Below are 22,407 nucleotides of genomic sequence, written 5' to 3'. Positions count from 1 at the left end.
TTGTCTGATAGGAGCACACATTTCTGTACTAATGGTAGGTACATCTGAGATTTCCCCCCACCCAACCCCCCTGCCAAACTTAAATTATAAGTGTAAGTGCTCTGGCTAGAAGACCTTAAAAGACCCTAAAAATATAAAGATGAATTTAATTCAGCTAAATTGGATTTGAAAGTATGGGAAATCTAAGTGTGATTTAGATATTGTAGGGAAAGGAAAAATACTTTAGATGAAACAGTATTTACTAGCTCACTGTTTAGGGCACTAGTTCTCAAACTGGTCTGCATATTGGGATCAACTAGTAAGATTTACAAAAAATACTGATACCTGTGTCCCACTCCCGGGTAATCTGATGTAATTGGTCTGGGCTGCAGCATGGGCACTGGAAAGTTTTTAAAACACCCCAGGTGATTCTAATGTATGGTCAAATTTTATAACCACTAATTAGGGAAGGCTTTAAACCTGTTTCTCACCCTGCACAAATTCTGGTTAAATAAGTTTGCATAGCCTAGTAGTAAAAAATGCCGCTCTTGTATACCAATGTTCATAGCAGTGTTAGTCACAAGAGCCAAAAGATGGAAACAATCCAGTACCCACAGATGGATGTGAATGGATAAACAAAATGTGGTATATACATACAATGGAGTATTATTCAGCCTTAAAAATGAATGAAATTCTGATAGATGCTGCAACATGCATGGACCCTGAAAACATCATGCTGAGTTAAATAAGCCAGATCGTGCATGATTCCACTTACATGAAGTTCCTAGAAGAGTCAAATTCATAGAGACAGAGAGTGGAATAGAGGTTACCAGGGGCTGGGAGAAGGGTGCATGGGGAGTTATGGTTTAAGGGATATAGAGTTTCAGTTTGGGGATGATGAAAAATTTCTGGAAATGGATAGTGGTGAGGATTGCACAACGTTGTGAATGTTCTTAATGCCACTGAATTGTACACTTAAAAATGGTAAGATGGTAAATTTTTTTATTGTGTGTGTTTTTTGTTTTATACAAATTTATTTTTGGCTGCCTTGGGTCTTCGTTGCTGCACGTGGGCTTTCTTTAGATGCAGCGAGTGGGTGCTACTCTTCGTTGTGTGTGCAGGCTTCTCATTGCGGTGGCTTCTCTTGTTGTGGAGCAGGAGCTCTAGGCACGTGGGCTTCAGTAGTTGTGGCACACGGGCTCAGTAGTTGAAGCTCGTGGGCTCTAGAGCGCAGGCTCAGTAGTTGTGGTGCACGGACTTAGTTGCTCCGCGGCATGTGGGATGTTTCCGGACCAGGGCTCGAACCCATGTCCCCTGCATTGGCAGGCGGATTCCTAACCACTGCGCAACCAGGGAAGCCCTAAAATGGTAACTTTTATGTTATGTATATTTTAGAACAATAAAAAAATTTTAAACAAAAAAGTTGCCAGTGGTGGGCTATGGGCCACCTTTTCCAGCTGGTTTTAGAGTGTTGATGGTAAGAAATGTGATACAGAGTGATTTAGTAATGGCCTTAATAGAGTTTGTTTGGTGGTAGTTTTCTCTCCACACCATTTTTGAAGAAGGTAGCTCTTTTACTTTCCTAACAATTGTTAACTGTTATAAAACCTCCGCACGTGTGCAGACAGGTAGAGGCAGTAAAATTGTAATCTGCAATGCAATGCTGTGAAGACTATTGTTTGAGGATCTTTCTGAAGCAAACAACAGAAGAGTCTCTTTCACCCTCACGCCTTTGATGTACTCCTGCCTGGACTGCACGTGTACACAGCAAACAAAAAGACATTGAGATCATTATTTTTATTATGTGAGGCATTTAGCAAGAAAAGTATAATTTTTATTGGACTTGAGGATGTTTCTGGAGTTCCAAAGAGAAAGATGAATTGAAGTGAAATAAGTCTCTTTGGTATCAACTTTCATGACAAAAATGAGGCCATTTATAAACTGTCTTGACTGTTTGAAAGAGATGGATCACAAAGAAAGGCCTTGATTTACTAGTCCTGATAATCTGCTTGAGCAGAAGACAGCTGAGCTTTCTTAGCTTGGTTTTCCTATGCAAAGTATTTGTATCATAAATTCATCTTGGGTGCCAGGAGCATATTAATATTCAGAGTTTCTAAATTCTGAAAGATGTATTGTCCAGGAGATATGCTTCCTCACCAGGCAGAGGATTCTAGAACTGCACTGTCTAGAAGTGTGCTCTTGAAATGAGGCTAGTGCTACTGAGTATATTAATTTCCTATGGCTGCTGTAACAAATTTCACAAACTTGTTGGCTTAAAGCACACATTTATTATCTTACATTTCTGGAGGTCAGAGTTGGAAATCAGTTTCACTGGGCCAACATCAAGGTGTCTGCAGGGCCACGCTCCTCTGGAAGGCTCTAGGGAACACTCTTTTTGTGCCTCTCCCAGCTTCTAGAGCTCCATTCCGTGCATATGTTGGCTCAAGGCCCCTCCCTCCATCTTCAAAGCCAGCAGCATAGCATCTTGCTTCAGCTGTCACATTGTCTTTTTCTTCTGTTCTGCAGTCAAATTTCTCTCTGTCCCCTTCTTAGAAGGACACCTGTAATTACATTTAGGGTCTACGTGAATAATCCAGGATAATTTCTCCATCTCAAGATCTTTAGTTTAATCGCATCTGCAAAGTCCATTTTGTTATATAAGGTACAACTAATAGGTGCTGGAAACTAGGATTTGGATCTGTTTGGAGGCCATTGTTCAACCTACCATACTGAGGACTGAATTTTTAATTTAGTTAAATTTAAGTTTAAATATCCATGTGGCTAGTGGCCACCATATTGTATATATGAAACATATGACATATGAAACATAGAACATTTCATCCTCACAGGAAGTTCTATATACAGCACTGCTTTAGAAGACATCTAGCAGCCAATTCTAGATGCTTCATTTCATAGCTACAGGCCATCTTTTTTTTTTTCAATAAATTTATTTACTTATTTTGGCTGCGTTGGGTCTTCGTGGCTGTGCACAGGCTTTCTCTAGTTATGGTGAGCGGGGGCTACTCTTCGTTGCAGTGTGCGGGCTTCTCATTGCAGTGGCTTCTCTTGTGGAGCACGGGCTCTAGGCATGTGGGCTTGTGGCACACGGGCTCTAGGCATGTGGGCTTCAGTAGTTGTGGTACACGAGCTCAGTAGCTGTGGCTCGTGGGCTCTAGAGTGCAGGTCAGGGTTGAGTTGCTCCGCAGCATGTGGGATCTTCCCGCACCAGGGCTCAAACCCGTGTCTCCTGCATTGGCAGGTGGATTCTCAACCACTGCACTATCAGGGAAGTCCTACAGGCCATCTTAAGTAAATTGTTGGGCTGCTCTTCAAAAAACGAACAAACATAATCTATGTACATCTTTTTAAAAAATTTTTTAGAAATGCAGAACACATCTTCCCATAGATGGGCCAAGGAAAATCCCTGGTGATGCTTCATCATTAAGCAAAGATGTAATGAGTATTTATGATGGGTCAGGCACTGAACTCTAAAACTAGTTCAGGGGGTTCCCTGGTGGCGCAGTGGTTGAGAGTCTGCCTGCCGATGCAGGGGACACGGGTTCGTGCCCCGGTCCGGGAAGGTCCCACATGCCGCGGAGTGGCTGGGCCCGTGAGCCATGGCCGCTGAGCCTGCGCGTCCGGAGCCTGTGCTCCACAACGGGAGAGGCTGCAACAGTGAGAGGCCCACGTACCGCAAAAAAATAAATAAATAATAAATAAATAAAAGTAGTTCATAATCTACACCATAATTAATAAACATTGCGGTAGCAGGAAGCACTTGGAGCATGGGATCAGAAACCAATCCCGGTGAGGTCAGGGAAGGAGTCTGGAGAATGCAAAAACCTAAGTTAAGAGGTTGCCAGGCCAAGAAGGGCGAGAAAGACACAGGCAGAGTATAAGAAAGATGTTATCGGCAGAGGGGGAAGCATGCACAGAGGAAAGAGCTTAAGAGAGGGCTTTGGGAGCTAAGTAGTGCCATGTGACTGAGTAAGTGGGCTCTAAGGGGGAAGGCAGAAAAGAAGGCAGGGGACACGTCTTACTGGGCCTAATATGTCATCATAAGGAGTGTGACCTTTATCCTTAGTATCAGGATTGGTTTTAATGCAATTAACAGAGGCCCAGTAATTGTGCCTAAGGTTCTGATCACCAGTTAAGATGTGTGGGGATTTCCCACACACATCCAAGTAATGCTTGGATACCAGCTGGCTGTCCTGCAGTTCAGCTCTATTCTGACACTGTCTGCCTGGAGGTAGCATCAGATCCCACAGCTGAAGGACTCAGTCCCTCAAGACTGCCCCCACCCCCCATCCAATGCCAACTGTGAGTCTAGGTTGTTACCTGTGCTTTTGACCAGCTGGCTTAAATCAAATGTTCTCACGATCCTAGCCTAGGGTTCGACTGATTAAAGTGGCTCACAGACCTCAGAGAAACATTTTACTTACTAGATTACCAGTTTATTAGAAAAGGATATAACTCAGGAACAGCCAGATGGAAGAGATGCAGAGGGCAACATATTAAGAAGGGGTTGGAGTCTCCATGCCCTCTTTGAGGCATTCTCCCAGAATCTCCACGCACTCACCAACCCAGAGCTCTCTGAACCCCGTCCTTTTGGGTTTTTATGGAGGCCTCATAACTTAGGCATGATTGATTAAATCAGTGGCCGTTAGTGATTGAGTCGACCTCCGGCCCCCCTTCCTTCCCTGGTGTGTGTGTCGGGGCGGGGGAGGGACTAAAAGTTCCAACCCTCTAACCGCAGGGTTGGGTCCTCTGGCAACCAGCCCCCATCCTTAGGTGCTTTCCAAAAGTCACCTCATTAACATAACAAAAGACACTTCTTATTGATCTCACACTTAAGAAATCCCAAGGGTTTTAGGAGCTCTGTGCCAGAAACAGGGACAAAGGCCTGATGTATATTTCTTATTATAAATCACAGTATCACAGGGCCTTGAACAAGGCAGATGTTTATCAGGACCAAGGCTGATGCGGAAGTTGTGCTCCATACAGTTCTCAGGGGCTCAGATTCCTTATACCTCATTTCTCTGCCATCTGTAACAAAGTACCACAAACTGGGTGGCTTAAAGAACTGAAAAGTATTGCCTCCCAGTTCTGGGGGCTGGAAGTCTGGGATGAAGGAGCGGACAGAGTTGGTTCTTTCTGGGGGCTGGAAAAATAAATCTGATCCAGGCTTCTCCCCTAGTTTCTAGTGGTTTTCTGGCATCCTTGGGCATTCCTTGGCTTGTAGAGTATCTCTTCCTTCATCTTCATATTCATGTAGTGTTCTCTGGGTGTGTGTCTCTTTGCCCACATTTCCCCTTTTTATAAGGACACCAGTCATATTGGATTAGGGGCTCCCTCTACTTTAGTATGACCTTCTTACCTGATTACATCTGCAATGACCCTATAACATCATATTCCAAATAAGGTCACGTTCTGAGGGGGTTAGGACTTGGACATGTGAATTTAGGGGAGACACAGTCCAACCCATAACATCAGGGGTACGGTCAAAGATAGCAGCTAGAGATCCAGCCATCACATTTACATTCAGGGTCTTCTTAAAGGGCCCATCCTTGCAGGTCCTTTTTCACATTAATTTAAATATTTGCTCCGGAGGGTGTCTCAAAGCTTGTTGCTTCTCCTCAGATCATTCCAGGACTTCATGGAGGAGAAAGGATTTCAGGAGGCATTTACAAGACCAAGTTGCTAGGGCCATCTGGCCCACAGGTTAGTTTCAACTATGACATCCTACAGACCTGCCAGCAGGATTCATTGCCACCTTTCATTTCTTCTGTGCTTTCACCCCCTCTCCCTTTTGTAGTATCTGTTCTGCTGGGGGTTGTGGTTATTGTGGGCTTGCCTCCTCTATCAGACAATATGTTCCTCAAGAGGAAACAAAGCGCCTTTGAAGTCTGATAGCTCTCATAGAGGTGGTGGTGGTGGGATTCATAGCTTCAATCTCAGCTCCGCCACTTATGAGCCATAGGAATCTGAACCCCCAGAACTTTAGTTTTATCATCTGAAAAGTGTGGTAACAGTATTTACCTTACAGTGTCATTATGATCATTAAAAATAACAAATGCAAGTGCTTGGGCTAGAGCAGATGCTCAGTGGTAACTATTGGGTTGGCCCAAAAGTTCATTCGGGTTTTCCTGTTACATCTTATGGAAAAACGCGAACGACCTTTTTGGCCAACCCAATATTATTGGTTGTCAGAGTTTATCTCCAGGGCTCAGCACAGGGCATCTTGTAGAGTAAGCGCTCAATAAATTTGTTGCCCCAGTGGAAATTTAGATCATGACTATAGCCCTGTGCTATCCTCAGATCTGGAAACGATAATTAAAATAGCCATCACAGTAACTATAAAACACAAGACATTGGAAAATAAAGGTATCAAATGTGGGGAGAAATAAATACATTCAATGTAAAAAGAAACACCCGAAGGACATAATAAGTACATATGTATCATTTATAAGTCAAAAGACTCCAATGTCACTGATGGAATAAACAGGACAATATGGTTTGAGGAATCCCTTACACACAAGAGCCAGATCTGACTCAGACCTCTGGTTGCAGGTCTGAGGGCAACCCCTCAAACACAGCTAGTGACAGCCCAGGAAAGCCCTCTGAAAGAGAACTATTAAGTGTGACCTTGGATGACAGCAGATAATAAACTACAGGTAATGGTACTAGAGTAAGAATCTTTCCCTGTGATTTGGGGCTACAAATGTTATGGTGTCTGACCACAGGAAATGTCTCCCAAAGCATTAAACTCTCCCACACTTGAAATAATATTTTCATTGCTATAAGTGCAAGGTCAAGAGGGCTGGACATCTTACCTATCTTTGGGAAGATGCATTTTGAATTTCTTTAAAAAAGATATTATACAGATATTTTTGAAGAGCAGCCCAGCCATAACCACAGGATGGCCTGTGGTTATGAAATGAACTATCTGGTATTGGCCTCTAGATGTCTTCTAAAGCAGTGCTGTCAACAGAACTTCCTATGAGGATGTTCTATATCTGCTCTGTCCAATATGGTAGCCACTAGCCACACAGCTATTTAAATTTAAATTAAATTAAAAATTCAGTTCACTGGTACACTATCAAGAATAATTATAAAGCTGTAGTAATGAAGACCATGTGGTATTGGTGCAAAGACAGACAAAACCAACCTATCAAACTGAATAGAGTGGGAAATAGGTCTACACATATGTGGTTACCTGACTTATGATAACTGCAAATGGAGGGAAGTGATCTTCTAAGTAACCACGCTGGATTCATTGGATAGCCACATAGAAAAAAAGATGTGTGGACCCAGTTTTATATCCCATCACTCACAACAATCAGTTCAAAATGGATTACAATCCTAAATGGGCAAACTAAAGCTTTTGGAGGAAAACAGAGAAGTAATATTCATAATCTGGAGTAGGCAGAGATTTCTTAAATAAAACCAGTCACCATCAAAAGTTGATACATTGGAGTATTAAAACTAAGAACTTTTGGGGGGGCTTCCCTGGTGGCACAGAGGTTAAGAAACCACCTGCCAATGCAGGGGACACGTGTTCGGGCCCCGGTCCGGGAAGATCCCACATGCCACGGAGCAACTAAGCCCGTGCACCACAACTATTGAGCCTGCACTCTAGAGCCACGAGCCACAACTAGTGAGCCCATGTGCCACAGCTACTGAAGCCCACGTGCCTAGAGCCCATGCTCCACAACAAGAGAAACCACTGCAATGAGAAGCCTGCGCACTGCAACGAAGAGTCGCCCCCGCTGGCAGCAACTAGAGAAAAGCCTGCGTGTAGCAACGAAGACCCAACGCAGCCAAAAATAAATAAAATTAAAAAAAAAAACAACTAAGAACTTTCCCCCTCAAAGGACATCCTTAAAAGGATGAAAAGGAACTCAGAATTGGAGGAGATATTTGCAACACATACACGTGATAAAGGATGCATATTTAAAAAGTCCTCTTATAACAGATAAACTGTGGTATACTTATCCAATGGAGTACTACTCAGCAATAAAAAGAAATGAGTTACTGACACATGCAACAACATGGAGGAGTGAATGCTGAGTGAAAGAAGTCACAAAAGAGCACATGCTGTATGATTCTAGTTATATGAAATTTTGAAACAGGGTAAAGCTAATGTACAGCAGGAAAAAAATAAATCAGAACTGTCATTGCCCCCAGGAAAGTGGAAATGGAGAATGACTGGGAGGTGGCATTGCAAAACTCCTTTGCTCAAAACTCAGCAAATCTACACTGAAGATTTGTGCATTTAATGTAAGTTTTACATTACACTAATTTGATGCAAGTTTTACATCAAAACAAACCTTAAATACTGAATTCTAATTAATTACATATATGCTGAAGTATTTAGAGTACATATATTGCTATCTGCAATTAACTTTGAAATGCAACTACATGAAGATGGATAAAGGGAAGGATAGAAATGTAATAAAGCAGGTTCTATATAATATTAATGGTAGAATCTGTGTGGTAGGTTTACTTGTGTTTACTATAAAATTCCTTAAACTTTGCTAAATATTTGAAATGTTTTATAATCAAATGTTAGAAAAAATCAAATAAAAAACTACTCAGAAAAATGGGCCAAGAATTGAACAGAAATTTCATAAAGGTATTTCTAAATAACCAGTAAACATATGACTAGTTGCTCAAATTCATTAATCAGGGAGATGCAAATTAAAATCACAGGAGACATAATTATCAGTCACCAAAATGGCCAAAATGAAAAATGATGGGAAATACCCAGAGTTAATGAGACTGTGGAACGACTGGAACTCTCAGATGTTGCTGATCAGAGTATAAATCGGTGCGAACACTTTGGAAAACTGCTGTAAAATATCTACTAAATTTGGACATGGCACAACTATGATCCAACAATTCCATTTCTGGGTATATACCCAACATGGCTTGTGTACTTATCTGTAGGCGTGACTACTTCAATAAATAGCACTGTCTGCCAGAGAGTGGCAATAAGGAGCCACAGAAGGATTTGACATTTCAGAGACTTCAGAAGGATTTGAGAGACATGATCAGATTTGCATTAGGAAGATTAATCCTTGGCTTTGTAGAGGATGGCAAGGAGAGGAGTTAAGGGGCTGTTGGTAGAAGTAATCCAGCAATTATGAAGTCCCGAAATAAAGTAAGGGAGATAGGGATGAAGAGGACAGAGTATAGTTCCTATTTGGAGAGCAAACACAGAACTTGGGCGGGTCACTAAATTCCCCTGTGCTTCTGGTTTATTCACTTGAAAAATATTAACAGTACCTACTTCATTGATGATTATTTTGATGATTTAATGAGTTAAGGCACAGGAGGATTAGCGATTGTTTAAAAAAAAAGCAATTTTAATTCTCACTGCATCCTATGCAGAGCAAGACGTAGGTATGGAGATGAGAAAGCTTTTAGAGAAAGATTTTAATTTGGCAAAGTCCATGGAAGCCTGCTTTCTCCCAAGCACAGGTAAAATCAGATCTCTGCCCAGGACTGGGTCAGTTTGGGGTCACAGGGTAGAATGCTGAGCTTAGGAATGAGACAGGTCATGTCAGAATCTGGGCGTGAAATGGTCCTAAAATGCCACGGGTGAAGAGCTGGGATTCTACTCAGGTAGCCCGAGCTCCTGCACTAGGAACTGGGGGGAAGTGTAGGCATTTCCCCCTCCTGCTCCCCAACTCCTCAGCTGAGATATGGGGCCGCTAAATGGGGCCGGGATTCAGGCTGAGGAGCTGAAGTTGGGGCCGGAAAAGATGCCAACGGGACGCGAGCTTTCCCGTGTTTAGCCAATTGGGTGCGCCCTCCATCTGATGATTGGCAGACCGCATCCCCCAGGGCTTTCGCGGCGTGTGTGTGTGTGTGTGTGTGTGTGTGTGTGTGTGTGTGTGGTGGGGGTTGTCTTAACTCTTGCGAGGGTGCAGGTCTTCCTCTGGTCCTTGGGCACTTAGTTTCGCTGCTGAGGGGTGTTTGCCCACTTCCGGTACCTCGGACCCCTGGTAGCCTCCATCCGCTCCCAACATGGGCCGAGGGGTGTCGAGGGACAGTGGGCGCGGCCAGGGAGTTTGACTAGCCGCAGGCAGGGAGCTGCCTGTCTCGAATCCCGGACCCACGGTGCCCGAGGCGGAGGTGAGGCGGGGCCCGGGCCGCGGGGTCTCTTAGCCCCGAGCTCGGGCTTTTCCTCGCGTTCCCCTGCCTTCTCCTCCGCCGGGCGGAGATTCGCGGTCCGCGCGGCTCTTCTGCCGCTTGGCAGGAGGAACCCGAGGTAGTAAAGTGCGACCTGATTGGGCCTTGCCGGGTACTGACGCTCGTTCCATCTGTGTTGAACGGTTCGCAACCTTGGAAAGGACATTTGAATTAAAAATAGTCGGCGAGTTTGTGGTTCTATGGTTAACGCACTTTTGAGTGCGCGCAGTACGGTGAGATACAGTGCTTAGAGGAATGAACCGCCTTGCTTAAATGGTCGGTTCTTGTCCCAGCCTGTTTCTAGCTCGTGCTTATTCGGCTGCTGTAGAGTTAAGGGGGGGTAAGGTCACAAATACATTTTGAAGTTCGTTTCTAATGCACACTTAAAAGCAGCCCTATTCACCTCCTAAAAAGGTAATTACAGATTCCTCCAGTAAAGGAGCGTGTCAATATGTATTGAATTCTTGCGCATGGCAAACAACAAAAAGTTATCTTAAAGTAGTTTATACTTAATATTACTGTTAAGTCTTGAACCCGAGTCTGTATTTTCACTGAAGAAAAAGCACTGCCAAGAAGGGGGGGAAAGGCAGACGGGGATTGCGAAGAAAATACTTAGACCTGTAGATACCTGAATTTTCATGTACCACTGTGAAACTTGGTAGAAAATAACAAGTGTTGGCGAGGAGCTGGAGAAACTGGAACCCCTGTGCGTTGCTGGTGGATGTAAAATGGTGTAGCTGCCATGGAAGTTTGCTGGTCAAAAAAGTAGTTACCATATTATCCGGCAACTCTGCTTCTTGGTATATAACCAAAATTGAAAGCAGACTGGAGACAACTGCATCCATTCTCTTGTTATATATTGGAAGTAAACTATTTTGGTGTCTTGCATTTGGCCTATCAATCAACAGAAAAAAGACCATTTTGAACTAGCTCATTCTAAATATACAGCCAAGACAAGTGGCAGCTTCCATGTCATTAGGATGTATTTTTATCTTACGTTCTTGGGGGGGAGGGGCAAGTGCTCCCTGCACATAGTTAATGTAATGTATTTCAAAGATTATTTGCACTCTTCTGTTTTAATTTTGGCTAAATTTTCATGTGTGGCTTTTGACATCAGAGGATTGTTGCACGGACATTATAACACGTTTCAGCTGGCCACAACAGTGCTTTCAAGGTTGCCAGCTATCTTTGTGAGTAGATATGAGCTTTTTTTTTCAACCCTAAAAATGAGTGACTGTAATTTAGAGCAAAGAATGCACATTAAACTTTGTAAAGTTAAGTAAATCTGCAAGCGAGACACTTGAAATGTTAAACGTAGTTTATGGTGAAGTAATGTCAAGAGCAAGAGTCTTTGGCATAAAAGGTTCAAAGAAGGCAGAGATGATACCCACGATGATGCAAGTGGCTGGCCAGTCACCACAGGACACATGAAAATTGAGAGGGTCGGAATTTGGTTTGCTCAAATAACCCACTAACTGTAAGAAAAAAACGAGTAAAAATTTAGACAAACTCATTCTGAAAGAAAACTTCCACCTGAAGAAATTTTCTGGCAAGATGATCTCTCCTGCTGTTGTCGTCAATGATCCTGTAGAGGCCAAACCAAAATAGAGCTGCACAGGAACCTGCCACTTGGGTGCATATTCAGGGCAGTCCTACAATTTTGTTTCAATGGTTTTGGAGAAATTAAAAATGAGCTGAGCTTCTTCAGACATTTTTCATTGGCTCTGTAGGTTTGAGCCACTTACAGTGATTTAAGCAGAGTGAAACCTGTAGAGTTGAGTGTGCAAGTAGATAGCATGGAGCTAAAAGTTTATTAGGAGGAACCTAGCAAACCATTAGCTCGGAATGAGGAACTCAACATGGGAGCATTTCTATCTTATTTCAAGTTGAGTTCATTTGAATAATCAGGTTACCTGCAGGCTGGGAGTTAAACCTTAAACAGGGAGCTAGAGATCAATGTAACTATGTGGAAACATCTCAAAAAATAGTGGCCACTTTTAGGCAGAAATATTCAGACTTGTAATAAAACTTTTTTGTTGTGGGAGACATTGGAAACAGGTATTCAAGTCTGTTAGCAAGAAAGAAACAGAAGAGGCTGCAAGGAGTGGTGGGCAGTTTATGACACTATCCTCTTCTACCCCCCCGCCCCCAAGCCCAGTCAGGACCTGATTTTGGTCAAAAGTTAATGAAACCTCCTATTCGTTATGAAAATTCCAATTTTAAATAAATTTTCAGATATAAACTGTTCAGGTCTGCAACTTGGTATGAAAGGTAGACAAACAGGGCTGTTTTGATCCTAACTTCTTTCATCAGAATGAGATTCCATAGGTTGAGAAGTTTCAAAAGGTAATACTGTAAATAGCAACATGTAAACACACAATCTTTTCAACAAGGACTGAGTTTTGACCTTCAGGTTTTTCATGTTTTATTTGACTGAGTGTGATGGTCCCATAAGAATACTGAGTTCAACAAATGTGAATTTCTTATTCAGAAACTTGGGTCTTTGCCCTAGTTTCCTTACCAGTCTCTAGCATGAAGCTGCCATTATTCAGTATCAGTGTTGTTGTAACCTAGATATTCAGTACATCAAAATTCCAGTGTATGGATGACAAGTTAGAGCCCTGTGGTAGTGACCCTGAGAAAACTAGTTCTATTAGTTATACTGTTTTTTTTAAACCTCCCAGAAATTCAGTTTTACATTTTGTGGAAACATGAGCCAAGTCTGTGTTACCTCTGGGACACTGCTAGCCAAAGCTGTATGGCCTACAAGGCAAAAATTATATAACCAACATAATTTTTTCCTATTGTTTTAGTTTTGTTACCAAATTTTTACAACTTGAACTTTGGATGGTGTTTTGTACTGTGTGATGAAATTTATTAAAAGTATACATAAATGACATTCCAATAAATCATACACTGATTTCTTATATTTGTTTTTTTTTTTTTTTTTTTTTTTTTTGCGGTACGCTGGCCTCTCACTGTTGTGGCCTCTCCCGTTGCGGAGCACAGGCTCCGGACGCGCAGGCCCAGCAGCCATGGCTCACGGGCTTAGTTGCTCCGCGGCATGTGGGATCTTCCCGGACCAGGGCACGAACCCGTGTCTCCTGCATCGGCAGGCGGATTCTCAACCACTGCGCCACCAGGGAAGCCCTCTTATATTTGTTTTGACAATCTGTATTTTATTATGAAGTATTTGCTAATCCTCCATATTTTAGCCACATGCTGATATCTCTTGTGATTCAAATCTAAATAAATTTTAACTTAATTGCCATACCTCTGAAAATTTTTAAATTGTCAAATAGTTAAGATCTACCCTCACCTACCCACCAGTAAGGTATTAGTGAAAACACAGCATAGGAGGTGGTGTGGTGTTGTGAGGTTCCAGCTCTGGCTGTATTTGTGATCTTAAGCTTTTCATCGGTATTGGATACCTGAGGCTGCTATAACAGATTACCGTAAACTTGGTGGCTTGCTGAAACAACAGAAATTTATTCTCTCACAATTCTGTGGGCCAGAAGTCAGAAATCAACTCCACTGGATCAAATCAAGTGTGTGCTCCCCCAGGAGGCTCTGGGAGGCTGGGAATCAACATGTTCCTCACACCTTCCAGCTTCTGGTGGCTGCCAACATCCCTCAGCTAGAAGCTGCATCACTCCAATCTCCAGGCCAACATTAAATCTGCTTCTTCACATGGCTGCCTCCTCTGTTCACGGAATCTCCTGCCTGCCTCTTATAAAGGCACTTGTGATTGGATTTAGGGCCCACAGAGATGATCCAGGATAGTTTCCCCATCTCAAGACCCTTAACCTAATCACATCTGCAGCGACCCTCTTTCCAATACAGTAACACTTACAGGTTCAAGAACCTGATCTCTTTGGGGCCATTAGCCTACTACACCATCATCGTTCTAGGTTTTCCTTCTGTCTTCACCATATAACCTCTAGAACAGTACTGCCAATAAACTTTCTGCAGCAATGGAAATGTCCTGTATCTGCTGTCCAGTACAGTAGCCCCTAGCCACAGGTGGGGCTACTGAGCACTTGAAACGGGGCTAATGCAACTGGGGCCTGATTTTTTAATTTTAGTGTTTTGGTTTTTTTTTTTTTTTTTTTTTTTTTTTTACGGTACGCGGGCCTCTCACTGTTGTGGCCTCTCCCGTTGTGGAGCACAGGCTCTGGACGCGCAGGCTCAGCAGCCATGGCTCATGGGCCCAGCCGCTCTGTGGCATGTGGGATCCTCCTGGACCGGGGCACGAACCCGTGTCCCCTGCATCGGCAGGCGGACTCTCAACCACTGCGCCACCAGGGAAGCCCCTTAATTTTAGTTTTGACTTAAGTAGCCACGTGTGACTAAGAGCTGTCCTACTGGGCAGCGCAGTTCTAGTGTTTCTATAGTTCTAAACTCTGGACTCCGAAGGAACTAAAAAGTTATTCTGTCTTTCCTCCAAAGTTTTACCCTCTGGCTATAAAACTGCTCACATCTTTCACCTGCTATTGTTTAGTCTAGTGGACTTCAAGCTTTTAGCCAAAAGCCTTGTTACTAAAAAAAAAAAATAAAATAAAATTATTTGGAAAACCAAAGTATGAACAAGACTGTAACTGGTTGAAGTTGGTTAGTGGGAGAGGGAGGATCTGTGGCAGACCTAGGGTCTCCACCTGTCTACCAAGCCCACGTTAACTCCTCAAGGGGCAAAGAACCAACACCAGGACTCAGTGGAGTGGAGCCATTTGTGAAACCAGTGGTTGTTCTTGGGATCTTTGCTAGAGCCTTCAGACTTTTGTAGTTAGCATTTGAAGTCACCTCATCTAGGCTTTTAGCCTACCGAATACCCTCTCCGCCACCACACTGCTAACTACTCACAGCACTCAATTAAGGAAGCATCACAAACGTTTACACTGGAGGCCTCCGTCAATGGACCAGTCGCAATCACATCCACTGATCTGCTTTGTTCATGGATGTGTTCACCTAAAATAGTACGTGGCCCTAGTAGGTACTCTATCATTTTTTATGAACATTAAAGCCAGCATTTTAGTACCATATAAATATCAAATATCAATATTTTCATTTTGATTCAATATTACAGTGATCATACGGTATTGTCAAATGGCCCTATAGTACTATTAAGTGCTTACTACTCACCAGGGTTTTTTTTTTTAGTAACTGTCATTATTATCAACTTACAGATAATGAAACTGAAGTTAAGAAGTAACTGGTCTAAGATCATATAGGGTGGGGATCTGAATCTAGGCTCTTATTTTGCCACTCCTAAGTAAGCCACCCACTTGAATGCAATTTATAATTCATTCCAACACAATTAACGATAGTACTAAATTATAAATGATACTGCTCCTTGTACTATAGTCATCATGGGTTTAGGACTCAAGAGAACCTATAGTATGCCAGGCACTTGGTTAGACCCCAGGAATATAGTGGGAACCAAGAGGGACTTTATGGGCAGGGGCAATTAGGCAAGCTCACAAGCAACTACAAAATGTGCTTCCAAGTATGATAAGGCCATTACAGGGTGCTACAGAAATCCATAACAAGAGCACTTGGGAGGAAAGATAGTGCTTATAGAAATGTGGGAAAGTATATGGGTGCATTCTAGGTTAAGTTACAGCATTCAGAGGCCTGAGAGGCCAGAAAGCAAGCTGCCATCTTAGAATGGTCTAAAATATCCACCTTAGCCCTGCACACAAACTGTTGTCAAATCCTCCTGTAAGGTCACTTCTCTGCATCTTCACCTTGCTTTCCCCCTAAACCTTTAAATACATCACTCCCCAGGGCCTTTGCACTTACTTTTCCTCTGCCTGAAATGCTCTTCACCCAAATATATGCAGTTGACCTTTGCACAATGCAAGGGATACTCTGAATAATGTATAGATGGCCCTCCATGGACCATGTAGTACTGTAGTACTTAGTATTGAAAAATATCTGTGTATGAGTGGACCCATGAAGTTCAACGGATTGCTCAAGGATCAACTGTATATAACCATGTTATCTCCCGCAGCTCTTTCAGGTCTTCTGTAGTTAGTCATTCTCTGACCAGCTCCATCTGAAATTATCATGTCCTCCACTCACAGTGCATATACACGCCCTTCCTATTTCCCTTACCTTGTTTTCCCTCTAGCAATTATGCTAACATTTGTTCAATAAATTTCCTATATAAGAAAGCTAGATTTTACAGAATAATATGGCATATAAAAAGAAATGAAGTTTAAACAGAGGCTAAAACAATATTTTGAAATAAGCATTAAAAATGAACCCAAGGTGAATACCTTTAAGACTTCTGGAAAATGAGGTATTTGTAAACATTCAGAGCTGATCAACAGGAATAACTCCTAGCACACACTGGGCTGTTAATCTTGCTACACTGACACATTTCTTCCCATATGAAAACCTTCCCGTCACATTGCGTCCTTTAAATTCCTTTTTACAGCTCATTCATCAGAAGCATTTAACATGCTGATGGATGCTCCTTTTGTGCCAAATTTTGACTTCTTTTAGGTTCAATGTAATTAGATACTATAAAGAGCTTATATTCTCAACAATAAGTCTCTGGTCCTTAACACTCCCCCGCCCCAAAACTGACCTAATCCCCATTTGAATACTTCTATCGTTTAACCAGGACACTAAATCTCAAGAGAGATAAGTGACTTTTCATAGTTTACACAGCCAAAAAGGTACATATAAAGCTCCTTGCTCAGGGCTATGCATATGTGATGGAATCTCAATTCACTACCTGAACTACTGCTTCATCTGTAATTTTACAGTATGCACTCCACAGAGTTGTGAGAATTAAACCACCAGCACTGTCCCACTGCCCTAAACTCCTAAGCCAGTGCAGGTACACGGCTGCTACAAGTTATGTGAGAATAGTTGACCTCATTGGAAGCACTTGTGTGTTGTAAACTTCAGAGTGATAGTTGGTGTAAGTCGGTTAAAATACCAGTGTCAGGGCATTTCAGCTTCATTGGCTTTTACCTGTAGTCTTCAACCTATAAAAAGAAAAGTTTTAAAATTACCTTTCTGAACAAATAGAGAAAAACAAACAAAAAAAACCTTTGAGGTACATTCTTTTCAGTTTGTCTCAAAGAATATCCAGAAAAAGCCTTTTGTACACCTGTTCCATCATCTAGATTTTTTTCCACCTTCAGAGATGACCACAATATCCAAATGCCGTTCTCTATTTGAAAACACTAGATGGTATCCCCAGAGGAGTCAAAAGCAGGCCTGAAGGTACCGTCAAACCTGAGGTTAAGTTTATCACTTTGCTATTAACTATACAAACATCACTAAGGTGCTAAAACTGAAAGAAAATCTTCTGGTTCAGCTGTGACTCCAGACAGGATCCAAAGAGGAGTTCTACAATCTCTTCTCTGGGTTTTATGGAGACTTTCTTTGCCCTTCTGTGTTAGCCTCTTAAGGCACTGCGTCAACCTTAAAAGGGCACAGGAAAGGGCGATTTGGGTTTTTCACAGGGTTCTCTATGGTTTCCTGCATTCCTCTCTCGTCAGTGTCCGTGGACCTCAGCAGTTTCTTTAACCGAGTCTGAAAACCCACTAGAAGCAGCTGTTCTGCTTGTGAACGTCCGTTTCCTTTGTTAAAGGAGAGCCGGATTCGGGCCTTTGCACCAAACACGTGCTTGGGAACCCTCCGGTCGCCATTGGCCACGTGCTCGGGCCCGGGTCATTTCACCTCACTCAAGGACGGGGACATACCTGCGTTTAGAACTCAGGCCGCTGCACCCGCAGTCGTTGGAGACAAACTCCCCAGGCTCACGGTCGGTCCGAGACCCGCTGTTGCCGCCGCAGTAGGGGCCCTGGGAAAGCAAAGCGCAAACTTGTTACCGCGCCCGGGCCTGGCCGCCGGGAAGCCTCAGGGCGGCTCTGCGCGGCGCGTGTGCCTAGCGCGGCCCCGGGACGGGCACGGTCGCCCGCCCCCCCCGGGCTGCCGAGGGCTGCTCTACCCCTGCGTTCTGGCCGCCGGGAACAGTGGAGCTCCGGGCGGGCAAAGCTCGAGGGGACACGGGGCAAACCCAGCCCCACCCGGGCCCGCGGACGGGCCATCCGCCCCCCACCACCCCCACCCCACTGCGCTGACACACACTCACCGCTCAATTCAGCAAGACTGAGGGCGATGCGGGCGTGCGGCGCCGAGACACTGCAGTCGGGGCGGGGCTGGAGGAGGAGAAGGAGAGGGTAGGGGCGGGGCGGGAGGAGGAGGAGAAGGAGGGGGTAGGGGCGGGGCGGGAGGAGGAGAAGGAGCGGGTAGGGGCAGGGCGGGAAGCCAATCCCCGGGAAATCTCCGGAGGCGGGTAGTGTAGGTCCGGCCATTGGTTCCCGCGGTCCCTGTCCGGTTGGGGTCTTTCTGGTCTTTCCGTGGCGGGAGCATGAGCTAAGCCTACGCGGAGCAAGTTTCTCGGAAGCTCCAGGAGTCTTGACGCCTCCCCAGGCTTTGGCGCTCGTGTATCTGGTTCTCTGAGGCCAACGTGCCTTCCTCTGGACTCTCCTTAGGAGGCTTTAGCCGTTACCCCAGGGCTGAGCCAGGACCCAAGAGATTCCCCTTCTTACGGCTACGCAAGTTCAGTATGTGTTTAGAACCTGTCCTGCTAAACTGTAAGCTTAAAGAGAGGCTCGGACCACGTCTTCTTGAGTACGCTTACCCCATGGTCCCTCCTAAATCTGGGAGGACCAGCCTCCTTTCTTCATGCTCTCTGTTCATTCATTCGCAGAGTTCTATAAGTAGATGGGGGGGGGGGGAATTGGCGCGGGGGGACTATGTTGGGGGTGAGGTGAGAGGTAGGGAGGGAGGCACTATAATACTTCCCGAGGTGACGGACTCATACTTGGCAAACGATTAAGTGGGTTTAGATTGGAGTATGTGCTAAAGTGAGAACTTCTATTCCTGTTCTAAGAGTTTACCTTCTGTTAACAAATTTAATCCTCAAAATATTTTTAATCATCCCCACATTATAGGTGGGGAAGCCGAGACATGTCGAATAACTTTCCAAAGTCACAGAGAAGCTGACAAGTGGTGGATTTGGGATTTGAACCCAAACAGTTTGAAGGTAGAGCCCCTCAAAACGCTGTACTACATTGCTCTCCTCAGGTGGGTGGAGTCGGGAGTGAAGGGAAACAAGTGGCCTGTGTTTGATTGGCTGATCAAGGTAGGCATCTCCAGTGGAGTTGGGGGTCTACAGGCACAAAGAACAGCTTATGGTAGATCCTGGAGGTAGAATGGAAAGTGCTTGACCTGTTAAGGAACCCAGAGTGTAAATGGAACTTAAGGATGTAGGAGCAGAGTGGCCTGAGAAGAGATTGGGGCTAGACCACTCAGGAGGCCCTGGTGGAGTTTGTGTTTTATGCTGAGAACAATTGGAAAGCTGTTCAAGCATTTTATTTTATTTATTTATTTTTTATTGGAGTATAGTGAGTTTACATTGTTGTGTTAGTTTCTGTTGTACAGCAAAGTGAATTAGTTATACATATATCCACTCTTTTTTAGATTCTTTTCCTGTATAGGTCATTACAGAGTATTGCGTAGAGTTCCGTGTGCTATACAGTAGGTCCTTATTAGTTATGTATTTTATATATAGTAGTGTGTAGATGTTCAAGCATCTTAAAATGGAGGATGATAGGACCTGATGCAAGCTGTGGTTAATTAATTAATTAATTAATTTTTGGCTGTGTTGGGTCTTCGTTTCTGTGCAAGGGCTTTCTCTAGTTGCGGCGAGCTGGGGCCACTCTTCATCGCGGTGCGCGGGCCTCTCACTGTCGCAGCCTCTCTTGTTGCAGAGCACAGGCTCCAGACGCGCAGGCCCAGTAGTTGTGGCTCACGGGCTTTGTTGCTCCGCGGCATGTGGGATCCTCCCAGACCAGGGCTCGAACCCCAATCCCCTGCAGTGGCAGGCAGATTCTCAACCACCGCGCCACCAGGGAAGCCCCCAAGCTGTGGTTTAAAGATGTGATTAAGATGATTTAAGGAAAAGAAATGTAATAAAATTTATCAATAAATCCTAGCAGCCAGTCACTACCTTGCAGATATTCATAAGATCATAGTAAAATTTAAGGTGGCAGAAGGAACACCCATTCACTGTCCCTTCATCTTTCTTCTCTCAGAGTCTTCCAAACAGAGACTCTGTAGAAGGGGGCAGGGTCTGGATTGCCAAGCTGAGATTCAACAACATGACCCTGGCTGTAGGAAGAACTTGGTTAAGAGGAGTCAGGGCTATAAGTGACCTGATAGATCACTAGGAGATGGATCCAGTTACCAGAAGTGGGCAGAAGGTCTCAGCCAAATTTGTAAGATGAGGTGGAGAAGCTTGGTTCTGATGCCCAGCAATCTCCCCTACATAAAATGAAGATAGTTTTAGTTACTTCGAAATGATGGGTCAACCCACAGAAAGGCTCCCTGAGCTCCACAGACTCAAACATAAAAATGGACAATTGCTTGCACTCTCTATGCAGCCACCAAGCCTTCTAGACAAAAAGCTGCTGAGAAGTGATCTGGGGACAGTTTAACACTGCTTTTCTCCACCCTCTTTGGGATGGAATACATATCATATGTTCCTCTTCTTTTTTACTGCCTTGCACAGAAACACATTAATCCTAGTATCTTCCTCAGACCTTTTTTTAAAAACAATTTTTCTGGGCACGCAGCGTGGCATGTGAGATCCTAGTTCCCTGACCAGGGATTGAACCCGCACCCCCTGCAGTGGAAGCATGGAGTCTTAACCACTGGACTGCCGGGGAAGTCTCCTTCCTCAGACCCTTTTTAATCCACTTTTATTTTTTCCAATGTAGAAAAGTCCTAATAATAAACCTGAAGCTCTCTTAGTCCCATTTTTGTGGTAAAGCCCATCTCGTTCATAGTTGATAAATATCAGGAGTGGCTGACATCCATGTATAAAGAAAGAAGTGGTACATGTTAAAAGTTAGATGGATTTAACCAGCAACATGAAAATGACTTGTAATGTATGTTTGTAATATTTGTTTTGATATTTGTAATTTTAAAATAATTTATTATTGTTCATTCATTTATTCATTGTTTATATTCCATTTTAGTCCAAAAAGAATATGAATGTAGTTTATAAGACTATATTACAATGATATTTTAAAAACAGTGAGGAAATTGGATTGCAGGAAAAATAAGATAAAGTCTGGGGCTAGTACACAAAATGTAACCTATGAAGCGCTATACACTTGCTGAAAGAAGGCCCAAAATTTTGCTCTGAGCTGCTTAGCAGTCAATGCGAAAATCAGAAAATGGAAACAAATCAGACACTTAAGAGAAGCACAAAGATTCCTAAAGGAAATTTCCTCCACAGATCTTCATAAAGAGGGCACTGCAACCAACTTCCTCAATATCAATAAACTAAAAAAAATGTTTGTAATTCACATGTCCAAGATTTCTGACACCCAGGCAGAGGATTTCCTAGTCAAGGTGATTTCACATACTTAAACGCACTTAAAACAATTTTTCCCCAAGTCCTAATTATCATGTGGCAAGATGGTTACCAGTCAGGCCAGGTGACATTTGAGAAGGAAATTGCATCTGATTATGAAGCAGATAGGCCGTACTCTATAAAAATACTGAAATCAGTGATCGAAAACAAGTAGTATGCTCCCATAAGAAAGATGTGGCAATTTGGGTTAATTCCCTGGTCAAAGATTCAGCGTTACGTTATGTGTGTGTGTGTGTGTGTGTGTGTGTGTGTGTGTGTGTGTGTGTGTGTGTGTGTGTGTGTACGGTATTAGATTTTTAAGACAACTAAATCTCTAACAGGATTATAAAATTAGGAAGTTCTCAACAATAAAATCCTAAGTCCAGCACAGCACATCAAAGTACAAATTTGTTTTGATGTGAAGTTAATTAATTGCTTAGAGTAAATATCAACTGAATATTCAGTTAACAAGAATTTTATCCTCTTAGAACTTAAAGTGGCCTTAAAAATTTTTTTTTATCCATTTATTTACTGGTTGCATTGGGTCTTCGTTGCTGCGCGCGGGCTTTCTCTAGTTGCGGTGAGCGGGGGTTACTCTTCATTGTGGGGCAGGGGCTTCTCATTGCGGTGGCTTCTTTTGTTGCGGAGCACGGGCTCTAGGTGCATGGGCTCCAGTAGTTGTGTCACGCAGGCTCAGCAGTTGTGGCGCGTGGGCTCAGCAGTTGTGGCGCGTGGGCTTAGCTGCTCCACGGCATGTGGGATCTTCCCGGACCAGGGCTCGAACC

At 43.6% G+C, this 22,407-nt stretch overlaps 1 long non-coding RNA gene and 1 other non-coding gene across 3 annotated transcripts; both read right to left on the bottom strand.

Moving 5' to 3' along the window:
- Positions 1-2,244: 2,244 nt before the first annotated feature.
- On the bottom strand, positions 2,245-18,354 carry LOC131757979 (uncharacterized). 2 transcript variants are annotated; one of them, XR_010841066.1, is made up of 4 exons: positions 18,290-18,354; positions 17,898-17,998; positions 17,061-17,174; positions 2,245-2,540 (listed from the first exon to the last, which is right to left on the bottom strand). It is a non-coding gene; the product is annotated as an uncharacterized lncRNA (long non-coding RNA). The 2 variants fall into 2 exon arrangements; XR_010841067.1 differs by having other exon boundaries at positions 17,161-17,174.
- On the bottom strand, positions 17,508-17,629 carry LOC131759040 (small nucleolar RNA SNORA26). Its single transcript, XR_009336373.1, has one exon. It is a non-coding gene; the product is annotated as a small nucleolar RNA SNORA26 (small nucleolar RNA).
- Positions 18,355-22,407: the final 4,053 nt, after the last annotated feature.

The sequence above is a fragment of the Kogia breviceps genome, chromosome 6 (assembly GCF_026419965.1).
Source record: "Kogia breviceps isolate mKogBre1 chromosome 6, mKogBre1 haplotype 1, whole genome shotgun sequence".
Classification (NCBI taxonomy): domain Eukaryota; kingdom Metazoa; phylum Chordata; class Mammalia; order Artiodactyla; family Physeteridae; genus Kogia; species Kogia breviceps.
The sequence above is the reverse complement of the archived record's forward strand: the minus strand, read 5'-3'. Positions and strand labels throughout refer to the sequence as shown.